The 20,121-nt window shown below is 40.2% G+C and overlaps 1 protein-coding gene across 2 annotated transcripts in view; it reads left to right on the forward strand.

Moving 5' to 3' along the window:
* LOC137130259 (low-density lipoprotein receptor class A domain-containing protein 4-like) overlaps positions 1-20,121 on the forward strand; it is a 176,600-nt gene that overhangs the window by 1,990 nt on the left and 154,489 nt on the right. The window contains exon 2 of one of the 2 annotated variants that reach the window (XM_067510132.1): positions 534-636. The exons of the other annotated variant lie outside the window; for it this stretch is intronic. The gene's annotated coding sequence lies outside the window, so the exon portion shown is untranslated. The remainder of the gene's footprint in view (positions 1-533; positions 637-20,121) is intronic. 2 annotated transcript variants of the gene reach the window in all.

A 20,121-nucleotide genomic window follows, 5' to 3' on the forward strand; every position in this document is an offset into this window, starting at 1 on the left:
TTTATTCTAGTGTAATCTAATTGTTTTGTCATACACTGGTGTACTGTAACATACAGAGATGTGCATAGACATTTTGGGGATTTCAGATGGTCAAGCTATAACAGGAGCTCCCCCTTTTACCAGCAGGTATTTCTGAATAACAGTTTTGTTTAATTAAGCACCACAACTTTTACTCTCTACTGTCCCTGAACACATCGCACCATAGCAGCTAATGAGAGCATGTATTGCTCCATTGTGTTATTTTTCTAAAAGAAAACCTGTGCATAAGGGCAGATGGTGAATCTACTTGTGACAAGGAGAGAAGAAATATTTGATTTCCAGGATCTGGTATAGTCTGTAATTTGTGGGCATAAAGGAGCCACTGTTGATAAGCAGGAAGATGGCTGGACTTCCAACTAGATACTCCTACTAGTTATGGCTTAAATCCATGTACGGCAATTCCATGATGTGGGGGCATAAACTGTTTTGCACTGCGTACAAAGTTGTAGTGACACCCAGACTAAAGTCATTGATTGACAAACACTTTTTTACAGCAAAACACCTGGAGAATGACTGAAACAAACTAACAGACCAAGACAAATCACCGTGACAGAGGCTGCTGCATCCAGATCTATTGCAAGTGCTGAAAGAATCAAGGTGAGTTAGATTAGATATGCATGGTTAGTGGTAACATAAGTCACAAAGTAAGAGAGGCAAACTCACCTCTTTGCACGACACAGTGTGTGTGTGTGTGTGTGTGTGTGTGTGTTTGTGTGCTACTGAGAACAGTCAGAACAGTATTCTCCCTGGAAACTGTTGCCTTTGATTTTGGTGAATTATACAAACTAATAATAAAAAAATTAACATGCTGGCCGCCTCAAACTCAGTTCTGGCCCTGATCTGGCCACACCTTTGAAAATAGTCTGGAATTGCCACTGGATGTAATTAATGACTTTGAATCAAGGAGGACAAGAATGCAGGTTAGTCTGTGTTTCTTTTTTTTGTTTGTTTGTTTAAAAATTAGTTTGTTATTCTATGCGGACGATGATCTGCTGTGGAGACCCTGAACTCACGGGATAAGCCGAAAGGACAAAATAAAATTCTAATTGTGTATTTGTATGATATACTATTTCTAAAGATGACCTTTTTTGTGTGACTTGTGTGTGTCTTGTGTGTGTCTTGTATGTGCCTGTGGCACCAAATAAGCTGGAACCTCCACCCAAAATAAAGACCATTTAAAATTTTAGAGCCTTTACTCCTTTCACTAGTCTCTCACTATTCAACAACTGTCCAGACAAACATAGCATAGCATTATTAGAGAGCGACCATTAGATTAAATTAAATGTGTTGGACATATTTAATATTCAGACAGTCAATCAAGAAAAGTTTATTATATCAAGTTAATTTAAACACCACCGTTTCTTTAAAGAATTGTTTTTTTTTAACCCATTTAAAAAACATCTTTGTAAGAAGAAATTTCATATAAATGAGAGGGACCAAAGCCTGTTCATATTGCGTTAACGGATGCACTGCAGTCTCTTAATTCAGTCTTAATTTAAACCAAGAAATACACAGAGGGCGTGTGTCTTTTCTGTTTTTGTGTGTGTGTCTTTATGAATGTATTTTTTTTAGGTCAGGTTTCTACGCAGACTGAACCGCAATCATCCAGACTAATAAAATGTTAGTGAATAAAAACCATCAAGTCATGATACAGAGACACACACACACACACAGAAGTGGGAAAGTTGACGAGAAAGTCAGCGAGCAGACTGGTGTATTATTAGCTACAGTTATGTGTTCTCGTCTACCAGGTTGAGCTGTGTGTCTGGTCCACACAGCTCACTGTACAACTGCTTCTCAGAGCCAGACGTCTGTGTCCATCTGTTCGTTTGTATTTCAGCCTCTTTGTTCTTGCGTGTTTGTGTGAGAGAGAGAGAGAGAGACTGTAACTGACCGACAGTATGCGTGTACTGCGAGTGCATGTATATGTGTGTGTGTGTGTGTTTCACCGGTTGCCAATTAGCGGCTTCTCACCTCTCGAGGCGAGAGGCTGAGTGTGTGTGTTAGACAGAGGAGGGATACTTGATGGGGCTTGTCTGCAGCTGACGGATCAGCCTTAACCTGAACTCTCACACTCGTGCCCTCTTTCTCTCTCTCACAAACACACACACACACACACACACACACACACACACACACACACACACACACAGTCTTAGCACTGAAACTACAGCTCAAATATACACACATGCAAGACGTGTGCTCCAGCCAGTTGTTGATAATACAGCCTTGTCTGTCTCACAGTCCATGTGACGCACCGACATTTGACAGCATTGTGTTGCAAGGCAAAGGCGCAAGACTGGCAAAGACAAGTGCCAGCCTGCAATAGTGTGTGTGTGTGTTTGTGTGTGTGTGTGTGTGTTTGTGTCTGCAGTAACTGCTTTCTGTTTGACTGTATGGAGTAAAAATAATAGCATAACAGACCGAGGAGATGCTGTGGCAGCCTGGTGTGTACAGAATAAATCTTTCAGACATTGTTCAGTTTTCTCTCTTTAGAACAGTTTTCTTCATGTAATCATCCTAAACAGATTTGTCATTCCGCTCTATAATTAATCAAAAAAAGTTCATTATACTGCAAGCATGTTTTCTGTGTTTAATCTGCTCTACAATTTAAAAAGTTGGGGGAAAAACACCACTATTTCTTTAAATAATTTGGCAACCCATTTAAAAAACATCTTTGAGATACGTTTTTTTTTTTTTTAAAAAAGATTTTTTTTTTTGTTTTGGCTAAATTAAGAAGAGGAGTTTTCACATCTCTGTTTCAATTTTAATATTTTTACCATTTCTCCTCAGCTGGAACCAATCATCATGCTGAGTTCTGACTAAATGCATCCAAAAGATGTTGTGCTTGTCAAACTGGGGATCAAAGTGCTGTGTAAAACCTTGTGGGGGGAAAATCTGTGGTTTTATGATGAAATGATACAGTTCTAATAGGTGATCAAAGAACTTCTCTGCCCAAATGTGGTGTATTTTTCTTCTGTGCCTCTCTGCAGAAATCACAGTACTTGGTGCATATTCTGTCATTGGACAGTTCAGTGACTGCACACAGATCAGCCTTACACAGATCCGAATTTCATGCTTTGTGCATTAAGGCTTAGAAATTAACCAAAAAATACATTTGATTAATAATGACTCAAATCTATTTTTGCACATTATGTCCACAAGAAGGGAAATTGATTCGATAGGAAACAGTTTTTTGTTTTTATTTCAAAGTATTTATTATATTGTGTCTTTTAAAAGATTTACATACCAATGCATCACCTAATAAACAATAATGACAAATGTTGTAGTGCAGTTGTTATTTTCTATCAAATAATAATTGTCTAGTCGATTTTTTTTTTTTAACACAATGTTATGACATGATCAAATTTAGAATATTTTTGATAACCATGTTGGGCAGATGACTTTGACACAGCTTTTAAGAGTTTTGTTTCTTAATAGAAAAAAAGCCAGTTGCACTTGAATTTGGTTGTGCAGTCACAAAGTCATGTTGGCCATGCTGTCATCTCATCCAACCGAATTCTGAAGTCCATCACTCTGAAAGGTCTGATGATTGGATTTACACAGTGCCGTCGTCGAATCCTTCAAGACATTACTTGTAAACGCTTTCATTTGAATGTGAGGGACCAAAACCTATTCATGTGAGGTTATGGTGACTTTGACGTTTGACCACCGTAGCCCAAGCAGTTCATCCTTTATCCCAAGTGGACGTCTGTGTCGATTTTGAAGAAATTCTCTTTGGGCATTCCTGTGGAAGTAACCTGACAACATAATGCCAGCTGAAGCTGTTGCTGATGTGGACACATAAAAACAAAAGTAAATTAATAACAGACTGTATCTGGTGGAGAACATCACCACAAACATTTATTCCAAAATACCATTTGTCACCAATGAATGAGATCTGTTGTCTGTTGCTTTATGGGGAACCTGCTTGCCAGCTCTCATGCCCTTATGAGCAATCGAGAAAGTGCAGTATTAAGTTGTTAATTCGTTACTTAAGAAGCCCCAGAAACAACCAAAAAGTGCTCGAGACAGTGATTTTATATTGATTTACTCTTGGAGGCGGGTTTCGCAGAAGACTTTTAAATAGTTTTGTCAAACAATGCATCGACTTACTGCTGGAGTGCTTTTTATGCAGTTTATTATTGTTTGTACAGCTTCCTTGAACCACAGAACCCAACGATTTAATAATTAAGCACAGTCTCTAGATAGGAGACAAGACTTGGAATCTGTTGTGTCGTTCTTCCATTTTACTCTTAATTAAAGATTTACATGCTCTTATAATACGTAGTGTTTCATAGGGTTGCATACAATGACTTTCATGGAAAGCTGCAAAACTAAAGTAGTTTCAACATTAACATCTTGGTCAGTGGAGGAAAAAGTTGCATGTCATTTCCAGTAGCTTGATGATGAGGGGGATGTACCCTTCCTGAGGAATGCTGCACTGAGTGCTGCTCTGCTCTTGTTTGGTAATTCAATAGACTTTGCTACAGAGGCTGTTACATGAGCCACACACACCTGATTATGTCTGCATTTGTCTGTGTGGGCGCTTCTCTTAAGAGTGTGCACAGCTGGGTAATTTACAGCTGTAGTGTGTGTGGATGTACATGTCTCTGTGTTTGTGCACTTAAAATAGCCCATGAGGTAGTGCTTGTTCTCATGGTGCTAGTCTGGGACGTCTTCAGCCTGCCTTTTTCGGAGCACTGTGCCACGGAGCATTGCTCTCTCTCTCTCTCTCTCTCACATGTTAGCAGGCTGTGCTCTCTGCATTATTTATGCAGACTGTGATGGGAATATGCAAGGCCATAGGCTAAAAATCAGGTGGAGTGAACTCTGGTTGAACTTCGAGAATCGAGTGCGAGACGACAGAGACGGGGCCCTTCCTGGTTTCTGTCTAACACAGAGAGAGCTAAAAGACAAGCTGATGCTGGTGACATGACAAGTTTACCACTGCTTTTTAATGAGCTTGGGTCTCGGAGAGATACGAAGATGATTATATTTGGCTCACAGGCTTGAAAAGCTCCAGACAGTCTGGTTTAATGTGAACAAAAGGCCTACAAAAAAACTTTTTAATAATAAAAAAAAAAGTCCTGCTGTAAGAACAATAAAGGCCACAACATTAACAGCATCTTGTGGTTTTAATTGGGCGTGACCCCATATATGTGTTTTTTCCCCAGAAGCTTATTATTTATTTTTAGTTTTTTTAAATAATTTTTCCTTTTTCTTTTTCCTTTCAGCTTATCCCGTGAGTTCAGGGTCGCCACAGCCGATTTTGTCTGTCAGTTTTTACGCCGGATGCCCTTCCTGATGCATGGGCTGTTAGGGGTTCAGTTTCTTGCCCAGAGACATTTCGACATATAGCTGAGACCGGGGATCAAACCATTGACCCTGTGGTCCGTGGACTACTGCCTTACCAACTAAGCAACAGCCGCCCCCTTTTCCCCAGAAACTGATGTGTTCCCTAAAATATTAATATAAATAATATTAGCTGCCTTCTAATGATACACCGTATATTTAGACGGACTACAGTATATGTAATAAATAATGAATGTGGGGGGGAAAAACAGCAGTGCAGGCTAATCAGACAGTCTTGAAGGACCTACTTGATCCAAATACTAGAAGTTTCCAAAAATGGTTTGCTAGCTTAAATTATCAATATGATTAAAAAAAGAAATACTACCATGGAGAATGTGGCTCTTGTAACTCCTCTAGGATCAGGATCCAGCCCATGGTGGATTATTTGGATCTACAGAAACCTCAGTTCTCCTGAGGCTGTGCCGTGGTGACGCTGAGTGTTTGCTTCAAAAAACACAAACTACAAAAAAACAACATAACAAACAAGGGACTGGTGGTTTTAACATTCATTAATGATGAATGAAAAGAAGATGTTTATCATTTTAACTAAGAGCATTGTCACTACTGGCTAAAAACCATCTGCTTGTCCCTAAATTGTATTTTCCCGAGCAGCAGAAAGCTGCAATGCAGAGCTGCTTTTGCCGAGAGCAGCATGGCTGCAAACCTAGCAGTTGACATAAAACATGCTAAAAACAATGAACTAAGACGAGAATTTGAATCATACTGAGGAGATACTTAAAAAAAAAACACACCAAGATCAGATGAGGTGCTGTGGTGGGTGGGGGTCAGCATAAGCACAGTGAACAGTATGTGGCTACTCAGTGTTCTGACACTTCTCAGTCATGTCCAGCACCAAATCTTCCCAAATTGTACATTAAAACCACGAGGTGGTGGTAATAATGTGGCTCACCTTTTTCCGAATTCAAGCAACAAGACTTAGTGGGCAGTGGGCATAGAAAACAATCGTCCCCTTAGAAGCAATTTTTTATAACACTGAACCGTAGTCAATTTAATAAGAATTTTTGTTTTTACACAAATGTACAAAAAGCCTGTTTCGTGTCAAAGTGAAAACAGGTGTAAAGAAAGTAATCCAAAATTGAAAATTTGAAATAAGTGATTGCATCAAGATTCATTCCCTTTAAAGCAGGGGTCTCAAACTCAAATTACCGCGGGGCCGCAGGAGGCAGAGTTTGGGTGAGGCTGGGCCGCATCAGGTATTCCACAAAAAAAGCTTTGTCTACGTAATCTAATCTTCTCAAACATCACTACTAACAGTTCTTTAACTTCAATGGGTTCTGCTGAACATGAACGGTTCTGCTGAACATGAACGGTTCTGCTGAACATGGCTTCTCTTGCTTACTTCTTGCTGCCAGCTCTTCGTCTCACATAGCTGAGCCACATTTGGCTTGAGGGAGGAACCAGTTGAGACCCTCAGTATGGCTTGAAGATGATCGTCTGTAAGTCTTGGACTTATTGTAGTTTAAGTTGGAGCATTTTGCACAAATATATTCTCCCAAAAAGGCACAGGCTCAGGGGAGCCAGGGGTCAATTCTTTCAAAAATTGCCCAAACTTGTCTGCTTTTCCACTCACCTCCCTGAACTTGGCTTTAAGGTCAGAGTGGAACTGCAGGTCGATGAGCTCCATTTGAAGCACAGGATGGGCATCTTACACATTAAAGAAGAAGGAGTCATGTCTTTCATAATGGCATGAACATCATAACATTTGTAGATGGTAGAAAGTACCAGGATAGCCAGCGCAAAAAAAAGGCGACTGCTACCGGGCTGTTTATTATCAGCTGGGACAGTGGGACACCATTATTTACTTATTCTATAAAACAATGGGATGCAGCCACGGAGGCGTTATTTACTGATTTTTATTTTCTATAATAACCCCATGGATTCAGCGGTACGTCCTACCCAACACCAATGTTCCGTTGACTATATAACCGAGGCAGGTAAGCCCCTGATGAGGCTCCAGCCTGACTCCGTAGTGGGACGGCTGGCAGGAGCTGGCTGAATTGGCCCCATCGGAGGTCCGCTGCCCTCGGTGACATTATCAAGCGGAAAATCGATGTTGGACGTTCGTCCAGTTCGAAGTCAAACTCAGTAAGAAGTAGTTATTCTATCATGGCTATGTGATGTTACACAGGCGCCTCCATAGCCGTGCAAAGTTTCTCTGCTTGCATCAGGCTCGGCCGACGGCCCGCCCCCGGGAGCCATATACTCAAATCCCGTAATTTCCATAATGTTCAGTACCATCTTCATTTAGGCCTTATCTGCTCACTCCTGAAGAGTGTTGGAGGATTTTTCCTAATAATGGAGACATTTCTTCTGTCCTCAGCCGTTGAGCTCTTCATTTGTTTGCTGGTCTCTTTGTGAATATTATGCAGAGCTCTGTGTTCCTAATTATGTTCCTACAGTTGATTTTGCTCCTTGTTTCTCACTCTCATACTGGCTTCTTTGACCTTTGACTTTGGTCCTCGTGTTGATAAACAGCAGCAACAACTTCCAGAGGTGATTGGAAGACGAGAGCCAAGGTGCTGGGATGATGCCGACTGCCTGCATTAAGTAGGTACTGAAAAAGCATCCGAGCTATTGCAAACACATGTGAAGCCATGTGTCCCAAACGTTAGCACCCTGAAATGAAAGCACACAGCTGTTATTTCTACATTGTAAAACCCATCCATCTCTTAGTTAGAACAGTTATTCTGTAGAGGGTTGCAGGGATGCTGGAGCCAGCCCCATCTGTCGGTGAGTTAGATCCACAGTAACCCTGGACAAGTTGCCATTAAATGTTGGAAAGGTAATTAAAGAAATCAGCAAAAATTTAAGATTTGTGGGAGGATACTGATAAAAATGTCGAAACTGCAAGTCCTTTTGTTTGAACTCATGTCATTTATATGTTGTTCTGTGGTAAATTATTATAATACAAAGCTGATTTGATTTGATTTGATTTTCACCATAGAAACCCGACTGCTTTCGAAGTGAAAGAGATGATCTGTTGATGTGTGATTGCCAGCCTACTTTATACCTATGATTATATATTCCTTCTAGTCCAGTCCTGTTTCCCACTGTGGTGCAGTACAAGGTTACTGCACAACACTGGACACAAAATATGCCCTTATCAGTTTGCAGGCCTTGCTTGTTCATAGTGTGCCTCTATTGAATACTGTTTAATAGAGGCTCTGAATTTAAATCTTTGAAATGTAAAATTTTGAAATGCATGCTTTCGTGATCAGAGTTCAGCTATCATACAAATCTGAACTATGATACAGAAGGTGTATTTTTATTATTATATCTGGACATTAAGATGTTCTTCAACTTAAAGAAACTTGCAGATACTTTGAAATTGGTTGTGCCGATGCAGCATGAATGCTGATTAGTAGATGATCTAGCTTTGTGCTCAGCACTGGAGAAACATATTTAAATTAGGAAAAAAAATTTAAAAAAAATTTGTTAAAAAATACAAAACACGATAATTGTTTCTTTTAGTGCTATTAAATGTTTTAAATTTCTCTACCGCTGCACGATGTGTTTTGCAGAAGGTGTTCAAGTCCAGTTGAAAGTGTAGGTCACTTGTAGGTAGACTTTGATTGAATTACACTGTTATTTCTCATATGACACAGTCATTACCATAGGTAACATATCAGTTTTTATAAAGGATCAACTTTGATGACAGTATAATTCTCAATACACGATGCTCAAAACATTTAGTGCTCAGCACTTAATGCATGTCGGGGATAAAATCACTCAGATTTTCATTATTACTGTGTTGATTTCTGCTATGAGATTTTACTATAACACAATTGAAAATTACGCGGTATTTTAATGTGCTCGCACATTAGGGAGGTCATCACTACCAATGGCAACCAATCAAGCAAGTTCATTATTAAACATTGTCAAACACAATGAACCACAATCACGGCAGTAAAACAATGCTGGAACAGGTGAAATCAAATTTATGTCCATAAATGAACTGTCCTGTGTCTGCTCCCAGGAAGAGTAGTGTCAGTCGTGTTGGTGATATTCCACAATAGCTAACTCCACATTAAGGGTTGTGGTTGATCATATCCTGCGCTCTGTGTTTCTACATGCAGATGAGCATTTAAGCACACAAACAGATGGCTGTAGAACAGGTATGATTTATCATTGTGTGCCGCATAAGGTTGTGTGTGCACAGCTTTGAGAAACACATTTTTTGTTCATATGCACAAACATCTAGAAGTCTCCGCTTTAATAAATAAGGGCCCCTGGTTGGTAAAACAAATACATAGAAATAAATAAAGTCTTTAAGAAGTGGTTCATCTAGTTAACCTATTAAATAAAACCCAGAGTATATAACCTACTTTATGTCATGGAGCCAAATGATACTATGATAATTTAGCCACAACTTTAGTCTCAAAAGTTGTTTTAAATTTTTTACAATGTTTGTATTTATCTTGTGTAGTACTGTATTATATTAGCAGGACAGATTACAACAGTTTTCCTGAACCAGAGATTTCTCCCAGGCCAGATCCTCCGACGAATGAATTGTAATAATCTGTCCTGACGACTGAAATTACTGAATTGAAAGTGTATTATTCTCTGTGAACTTGACTGTGAAATTAAAGTAAGAATTAGAAAATGCATTAGAATTCATGCTGTTCTGGAGTTAAAAATATCCTACCTGTTACTAGGCAGCTGTACTTTAAGAAGTGTGAACATTTTATTGTGTGTGAATGCATGTAATGGGGGATAATGAGTCCAGGGGTGTATTTAGTGAATGGGGGCCTCAGGCAAATTCCACACATAAGGCCTCCCTTGTGCTTTATTCCCACACTTTCCCCGAGTATCTTTTTGGTAAATACATAATACAATATTGGTAGATCCAAGTTTTGAGTATTATTATTTGACTGTTACTTACTAACGTAAAAACACAACTTTTACTTCTACTGCAACATTTTTGATCAAACCCCTTAAATCAAAGCTGACAGTCCACACTTTAAGCTAATCTTTATTATTTTGTTTCACATCCACTTGTGGTGACATATATAGCCAAAATAGTAATTTGTATGTTTTAAATATTTTGGTATATTTCTTGGTTGGGAAGCTTTAGGCAAGAACTAATGATAAAGTTTGCCCCCAAGCCGGTGGGGATTGATATAGGTTATGGTATGACTGGTGTGTGTGTGTGTGTGTGTGTGTGTGTGTGTGTGTGTTAATGAGAGATTATATGGGTTGCTGTGGGCTGTTGGTGGAGGCTTTTGGAGGTTAGTTCAGGTTACGGGTTGGTGTGGAGGAGGGGTAGCCTCAGAGTCACTGCCAAGACCTTCAGGGAAGTTTTTTTTTTTTTTTTTACTGGCTCTGAATCCACAGCTTTAATTGCTGGGAGTCTTTGTGAATACCAAAGGGACAGCACTAACTCACTCCCTTTGTTCTAGTCTCTCACCCTATCTTTTTCTCCTTCAGTTCATGTCTGCTTTTCCTTTTCTTGCCCTCCTTTAGAGTCTGGTTGTGTTTGCATCTTTAACGCGATGCTGCAGGTAGGTGGTGCAGTGAGCAGCACTGTGAAGTCATTATGACTGGTACAAAAGTTGCACCATCCTGCAAAACTTCGATGTTTTTATGCTGCTTCATCAGCCAACAGTCCACTGCATGAAGTCCTATAAGTGGTGGATATCTTGGGTGAAGTTAAATCAGAAATGGGCTGCACTTTTATAGCCCTTTTCTACCTTATCAACACCTAGAGTGATTTGCACTGGTTCTCATTCATGCATCCATGGGGGAGCAGCCAGTTTGGGGTTCAGTGTCTTTCTCAGAGACACTTTAATGTGTAAAAGGAAGAGCCGGGATTTTAACCAACAACCCTGGGATCGTTGTCTGTGTCTCTGTGTTTTCATGGGACAAAGACGTTGTAGGCATTCAGTTCTCGAGGCTACTCACTGGGGAGCTTCAGATGCTTTTTTGGTGTTTGCAGTTACACCACTGGTAGGATCCCTGAAGGGATGGAATCTGGCTGACAGTCAGTTTGCATTAGCAGTCCCTCTTGGAGCTTACAGAACTTTTTTTGATTGCCGCATTTTGACAGTTAATTTAGAAAAATAGAATTTTGATTGATATTGCAGTATTTTTATACTGTTTTTAATTGCAAGCTCGCGTAGAATTTATGGGTGATATCTGAGTTAATTGTTGCAATTGTGACATTGCAAATTCCTGCAGACTGATTAATGTATTGCTGTATTGTGGTGAGTCCACAGACTCTTGTAATATTGAATACAATGAGTTATTTCAACTTCTTGTACGGCACAGCCACCATATTTCAATTCTGACACTAGCTTTTAATCTCCACAATTAATTGTAACATTTTAATTTTAATTTACAAACAGCACTGAGTTCAGTCTTGATCAAATTCTTTGCTCTTACCAGGACATTGGCTCAGTGTCCGACCAATCAGCGCACATTTACATCACTCATGGCTCCTACTGAGCTGAGAAACCACCTACTCTGAAGTCGGACGTTTACATTTCACAGTTCCAGCGGTGTAGACAGACAAAAAAGGGGAACTTCTGCCAACAGCTCTCCAAACTTTAACGGTGGCCTGGTAGCTCAATGGGTAGTGCAGCAGGATGGGATGCAGAAGTCCCAGCCTGCCCACCAGGTGTGTCCCTGAGCCGATACACTCAGCGTTAGCTCCCCGGGCCCACTGCTCTCCCCAGGGGGATGGGTTTATATATTTATTATATATATGTGCTCAATGTTCTTCTATCTATGACAATGTTCCTCGGGTCTGGTCTGTCCAGGGTCTACCCCTCCTTTCATCCAGTGACAGCTGGGATTAGCTCCAGCAACCCTGGTACAGATCTCTTTTTCTAGTGATCTTTAAAAGCATCTTTGATTTACCATCAGTGGTCATTTTGGGTGAAAAAGGTGAACTGCAAATACATTTCTTCACGCTTCTGGATTTGTTCCATAAATATTTACCCAGTCCAAATTTTTAGGCCCATAGGACACGTGAACTAGCACTGAATCATCTGACTTCCTGTCTACCTACACACATAGCTAGGACATAACAAACTTCTACCATGCTTTTCTGTTGGACAGAATGTCCCCCTACAAGCTCAGCTGTCCGCACCTAAAGAAAAAATACTTAATTTGGCTCAAATGTTACGTAAAAGTTACGTATTTTTTATTCTTTGCCAAAGTCGTTACGTCCAGGTTGGCCTTGCTACCAGTCCTCGGGCTTGGCTTGGGTCTGGCTTTCTGCTCATATGTGGAAGTTTAAATGGAATCGCTCCCTTCCTCCAGCAGTGACTCACTCTGCTGTAAATAATGGCACAAACTTACTACAGTACTGGGGAAACATCTGCTCATCTTATCACCTCTGCATTGTGTTAGCTTGTGTCTGTGGGTGGGATGCCACTTATTTGTGCAGAGCACTGCAGTTTTGTCTTGTCAACTGGCCAACTGTGACAGTACTTTCTGGGGCGTCAAGTTGAACAACACACTTGTGTACACACACACACACACACACACACACACAGACACACGAGGTGATGGAAATGCCATAAACCTGTCAGTGAGGCTGAAATAAGCTTAGTGCCACCAGTTGGGGGTGTACTCTTCAATGCACAAGTGCACTGTAAAATCCCATGGACTACACACATGCACAACCGCACAACTACTGAAAAAAGTGCCCATATATACATAATGTGTATATATAAAAGGTAATGTATTCAATATATACTTTTCAAAATATGTCATTCAGTTTAGATATTAAACTTTACCGTGGACAAAGGCTGCTGAAAGACAAAAAAACACAATGGTCCTAATGTTGAATGTGGAGAGAAATAGAGGCAGAAGGACGGATTTGTTACTGGTGTGTATATCAGCAGTGGCTGTGCTGCAGAGCAGGGACGTGGCAGTCTACTTGTCTCACACTGTGTGTGACGTGAGCAGATCATAGGACCTGCAGTCTGGTCACTGGCAGTCACCTCCCTTTTTTTTGTCTACCTGTCTCCAAAAACTCTCCATCCACTCTAGCTGTCTGCATGTCCATCTGTCCTTCTGTTTATCCTGCTTCTTTCATCTGTCTTTGTTCCCTAACTGTGTCTCTGTCCTGCTCAGTCACAGCTACTTGTTTTCCTGAACATATGTTAAGCTTTGCAGGCCATCTATCAATTAATTTTCAAATACTCATGCATACTTTTTGCTTAGAAGAGACCTGTAGCCTATGTGCTATGAAATGCAGGGGTCTTGAATAGGACTAAATGACATAAGACTATTGGTGAGAGCAGAAACATTTTAGAATGATTGGTTGCTTTTTAATTGTTAAACCATTTTCCACATAGTTGTCCCCGAGCAAGACAGTCCTACTGCACCGACTTTGGTTACCAAATTTAAACGGTGTTTCTAGACATTGCTCGGTGACGCTTTAGATTACAGCCCGCAACTTATTCATAACAGGGTGTATGTTGCAATTTTGCTATTATTTTTATTGCACTTTAAATCAGTTGAACTTTAAATCAGTTGAACTTTAGTGTTCTACTCAACTCAGGTGTGATAGGTTTAGAGTGGAGCCTCTTACCTTCTTTTTATCTGTAGTTACACTGTAGTCGCGCCGTATAATGTACTGTTTGGAAAGTACCCCTTTACTACAAAATACAAAAACATTTTTCTTCTATAGGCACAAACCAATTAAGATGTCATTAATATCAGCCAACTAGTGATGCTGGAATCTTAAGTAACAACCCGACACTCCCAGCACTTTATTTGTTCCACTTTAACGTTCCAAATTCAGACCTCCTCCTTACACCATTGCTCCAGACTATTGTACTTTAGACTCACCGTGTTTGGAAACTGAAATCTTCAGGGCTCTTGTCTTTTTTAGGATTTTCTATATATTTGGCTCTGTTCATGTGTCCTTGGCCAGACCTTTGGCCGCACTGCTAGTCCCCCGCTAGGAAGCATCCCCCTTTGCATGATGTGGCCATGCTGCATATTAGTAATGGTATTTATATTTTTTAATGGTCCTAAACATTCAGTACTGAAAACCGCTAATGTTCATAGTCTGTTGACCACAGTGACATTGACCAACTGTAGCTTGAAGTGAGTACAACTGTAGTAGGTCTTTGCGATATTCTGTTTCCTGCTTAAACGTGTTTGGTCATTGCTGATTGGAAAACTAGCGGAAAAGTGTCTGGAAATCTGTAGACCTGTTAGACTGTCCGTTGGCTAAGACCTGCTTGAATTTCAGGTATTTGAGCTGGTCCCAAACCTTTGTGGTTGCTCTGCTTCCTCCTACTATATGATGCTCTAAGTATGGCCCTCTTTCTGTGCTGCTATCAGGTGTGATCAACACCAAAGTGTTGAACATAATTCCTGCAGAAGACCCCGCGTGAGGGTCTCAGCGGGTGAGTGCACATCATCTGCAACAGTCAGTGTTTTCATATTAGTGCAAGCCTCGCTCTCAATGATGTTACCCTCTGACACTGCAGTTGGTGCTCTGGGTCAATCTCCAGGACATATGAAAGCTGCTGCAGTAGAAGGAAAGCTGGGAAAGTAAAACGCAACAACTCTGGGTTAAATGCTTACTATGTTCTGTGGGCCGATCATCAATACGAAGCTGTGTGCAGACCCATGTCCCACATGCATTAGACATAGTTACTGCAGAAATTTGTGCCAGGTGAACAGATTTTGGGTTTGTGAGAACCAGAGGTTAGAAGTGTAATAATTTAATGTAAAAAAGAATGCGAAAAAGTTATGTGCATCTACATATTCTCATGTTTATACTGAGAATATGTAGTTTTTTTGTGCATGGAATTTATCTGACATATAGAAACATGTTACTTTAGTCCTCAAATTCTTGCTCTTGCGTGTTTCGCCTGAAGCCCCTGTCACACAGTACATGAGAGGTACTCCGAAGTACTAACTGTGAAAGGTGCACTGGACAGTAATGTAATTGTTCTCAGGCAATAACTATTATTAGAATAACATAGTATTTCTCTCGTGTTGAGATGGGTGTGTTGAAGAACACGTTTTGAATACCTGAAGCAGTGTTACAGTGCCTTTAATGTCACTCAGCCACTATAATCTAATGGTATTTAACTCTAATATTATCCACTCGTGACACAATCAGAAGTGGAACAAAAAAAGCTTGTTTGAGTACCAGCATCTTCTATACTGCAAATTAGAACACACCAGCTAAGGTCAACTCAGTTTGGTCCACACCATAACATCCCATGCCATCTCATCCATGCCAGTTTGTACGAGTCTGTGCTCCAGCAGCATATGGCAGTACCATGCTGTCAGGGGAGCTTGTCTCCTGGCCTAGCCTCCCCAGCCCTGGGACAGATGGCCCTGGGCCCTAAAGAGCAACTGTGCTGCTCAAGATACTCAGCCGACTCCCTCTTACATTGGCTCCTCCTGCCTGCCTGGTGGCCTCTTTTCCTGCACTGCCTCTTCACATGCCAACACTCCCCTGTATGCTTGTGGACTGATTTTATTGGGTCTCTGTCCAAGCTGAGTGGAAAAGATACATTAAAATGAACAAAATCCACATGATTCTGTTGATGATGATTCTGTTTCTTACCTGTGCATACAGAGATTTTGATGATAATACACAGTATTAGCAGTATTCACAAAATAATTCACTAGCACAAAAATAATCTGTATTGTACTTTAGAGTTACTTAAACTGTGTAGCACTGAAACCCACCCACGTGAGTTATTACGAGATTTGTTTTTGCCATTTACAGATAATTGTTTGTACTCAATGTTCTCGTAGGTACAGACAAACTTCGCATGTGGTCCTTGTCAAGAGAAAACTGAAAGAAAGTGGCTTCAACTGAATTTAATGTAAAACTTCTGAAAAAATGGGAGGTTCCTTATATGGAAATTTACGGTGTTCAGTATGCTAATGATCAAACCTTGGCAATTTTAAGGTAATGTAGTTTGTCTTATGAGGGAATTTGGTGAATCTGAGCTCAAGATATCAAATATGTGGTCCATTGTTTTAATTAGAACACTGGATATGAAAACATTTGAAAATGAATGTAATTTTTCTCTTTTTTTTAACATATTCCTATGATGATTGTAATATTTTATTTCAACCATATCTTCCAGATTTACTTTGTGTCCGATTTCTGTGATGCACCATAGTAAGCAGGTTATTTGGGAGCCCGTCTGTGATTGTTGTCTTCGTTTCCTGCTAATGGACCAAGTAAACCTACTGCAGAGATCACACTCTTAGTCTCTTAGAGCCAAGACAGACCTGACTGTGCTGTTCATATATTTAAATCTGCCCCGTCACCCACCCATGGTGTGCCATTTAGGAATCGTTTGTGAGAACATTAATTGGAATGTCACTCTGAACAAATTGAATAAAACTCTGACTACATGTAATACAATTGTACACATATGGAATGAAACTTTATACATGTAATGAAACTGTGAATATTGAATGAAACCACATGGCACTGAGGTGGAGGTGCCACCATATGTACGTTTTCAATGTGTAACATCTGCAGTAATCCTCATGAAATAGTGAGGACCATTTATATGAGTATTTACACCATTTGTGATATAGCTCTTCATCAGTAGAATGACTTTGAGTGGGGTTTACTGTATTACGATGAGTCCCATTGTGTTGAATCCCTGCCTCCAGATTACTAGCAGGAAAACATTATAGTGTGTGAAAGTACATTTTGAAATGTGGGGGTTAAATGCTGACTCATACTGTATGGCAGACATTACACATTGATTCGATTTCCATTAAACTTTCTCAACTTATTTCCCAAACAGCATGCAATTGCCAGCTGTTTAAGTGCACCACAAAGACTACACATGCTTTCTGAGAAACACTTTCCAATTACTGTGCATAGTTGTTTGTGGTGCAACAATTTGAATATTGAATAAATTCTTTAATTAACTGGTTCTAGTTTACATTTCAGATGTAAATCAGTACACAACTCTTACAGGTTCTACCCTGACGGTGTGTATTGTGCTACAATAGAATGTAGTAGAAGTTGTTATATACGGTGGCACATATTTTACTATATATTTGTTATCAATATTTAAGAAATGCTACATTATTCCCTTGATAAATCTGCACTTTCATAGGTTTTCTTCTATTATTACTACTGTATAATCATTATTATCACCATAAAATGTTTTGTGCGTCATAGGGCCATTAGCGTATTTTAGGATTCTGTTGCACATTTTGCAACCCATAAACACTGGCACCGCAGCACATACTACAGTGTCTGACTGTCAGAGGGATTTTTGATGACGCTGTCAGGTTCCCTGTTTTTGCAAGGCACATTTGCAGTTTGCAATAACCGATTTACCTTCAAGAGCGAGTCTTTGATTACAGTCAGGAGTTGGCAAATGCAGGTTTGGCATTTCTAGCCAGTGATTGTCGGCTTTGCCAGGTGCTATTATCAAGCGATCAGGAGATTTTATCAGATAAAAATGACAATTGTGTACAAGTCTTGAATATGCATTTGATGGGAACAAGCACAGTACTGGGCCAAAAATACTGGCTTCACCAGCTTATTATCTATTTAGATGACAATAAAAAGTACTTGTATTGCAGTGAACAGTAAGTCAGCCCTAGAAGCAAAAACCCCACTTCCAGCTAATGATTTGCAAATAATTTAAAGCCTGTTTTGATTAGAAGTTGTAGACACGTCTGTTTAAAAACTGAGAAATTCTGTGTTTTAATATTTGCTTACTTTGAAAAAGTTGTGACAGAGGCATGTTTACCACTATGTTGCATCATCTCTTCTTCCAACAACACTCAAAAAGTGTTCGGGAACTGAGGCAACCAATTGTTTGGCCTTTGAAAGCAAAACCTTTCCTCTTTAACTTGTTTAAAACATGTTGTTAGGCATCAATTTCTCAATTATCAACTACTTTTCGAAAAACAATTACATTTCCCAGTTTAAACATTTGACAATCACTCTTTTCCATCAAATATCAGTTTTAAATAATTGACAAATCACTGATTTGTGAGAAGGGATAAATTGGGGTAAATCATCTTATTTTAGGATTTAAAATTGTAGCAGACTCTGATTAGAACTGGACAAAGGTTTGATTTCTGCCTTATTGTTTGCATGTTCCTAATTTAACTTCCCAGACAGAGCTGGTATTGATAACAACTCTGACATACTAAGGAATATGAAGAGCTTTTCCAAGACCGGTTTTGGTTTTGATAGAACAGTTGACAAAAAAAACTGTTCAGTGCAGAAGCCAATAAAAATGCAGCCTTTTCAGCCAGAGTAGTTTCATGGTGCAGCGTACAGATGAGCTCCAGTTCAAGGACTCCTGCACTGTAAGAACCCCTGGGTGACTTCTCAGCACCTCTCTCACTGTGTTGTTAGGCAGAAACACTTTGTCTTTGCGCTAAACAGAAGAAGCTGTCTTTAAGTTTGTCGCTCACACACGCACACACTGCCACGGTCACACATACACTTTTCCAGTTACTGAACTCACTTCCATACACACACACAGACACACACACACACACACACACACACACACACAGAGATGTGTTTTTCCACCCTGTAGCAGCGCTGATCCATTTGGTTCATGTGTGATTGAGCAGTGTAACCTGTCTCCCCGACTCTGTCTTCACTTCGTGCCCTGTGTAAGAAATGCAATGTTTTCTCTCCCAAACTTCTTCCTTTTTCTTCTCTCTGCTTCCTTTCCTCTATTGTAGTTTTAGAAATCCTGACTGAACCTTCTCTTTCTTGTCAGTATGGAGTAAATGAGCATATCGATAACCGCTTGTTCTGTCTGGTGTTTCAGTTCGGTGGCAGCGGACGGTAAAATTCCTTTTCGTTAAGAATATTTCTGAATGTATGAGTGGAATCTCAATGTGTTTATTTGGCATAGCGAATCAAAATTCAATTCCGATTCTAGTCAGCTCTGTCGCTCGTCGTGGGGACACACACATATACTTTGCAAACACATACAGGACTCTCTGCTCATTAACCTATCTCCATTGCTACCCATCAGTAGCACCACCTCTAGCAGCGTACATACATCACTGGCATACAGCACACTCTGTCATGTGTGAAATGGGCTGTGGTTGATCCCTGCCCTGAGAGAAGAGAGAGTGTTTCAGCAGACAAGATGAGAACGGCCCTCTGAAGAGGAGGGGGAGGAGGATGAGAGGGGAAAAAAAAAAAAAAGTTGCGGAAGGGACACGAGGGGGGGAAAGGGGGTGGAATTGAAAGACGCAGCAGAGAGAGAACAGAATAATGCTATGAGATGGGTTTTTCAGCAGCATAAATATGAAGAGGAAGATGGGGGAGAGGCAGAGGAAAGATGAGATGAAAGGAAAGGAATGAGGGAAGGACAGAAGAGGTAGATGATGGAATGCATGGGCTGATGGAGATTTTTTTTTAAGCAAAGCGAGTGGGCAGAAAAGAGAAACTGGAGGAGGAGACAAAGACTGGGCTTCTGGACTTCAAGACTTTTAAATCACCTCCCACGTTTGATTTGTTTTTCAGTTATTTAAATAAACTGTTCATCTATTATCTTTAGCGCTTATCCTGTAGAAGGCTGAGCGCTGATCCCAGCTGACATTGGGTGAGAGGCGGACAAGTCACCAACATGCTTCCAACAGACACGTGGCCTACGAGACTTTGTACAACTATATAATGGAAGGGGGCAGACAGACAGTAGCCATGAGCCATGAACCCGTTTTTTTTCCAAAGAGGCTTGAAACAGGTTCTGGAAGGCCCCA

Source organism: Channa argus, chromosome 7 (genome assembly GCF_033026475.1).
Source record: "Channa argus isolate prfri chromosome 7, Channa argus male v1.0, whole genome shotgun sequence".
Lineage (NCBI taxonomy): Eukaryota > Metazoa > Chordata > Actinopteri > Anabantiformes > Channidae > Channa > Channa argus.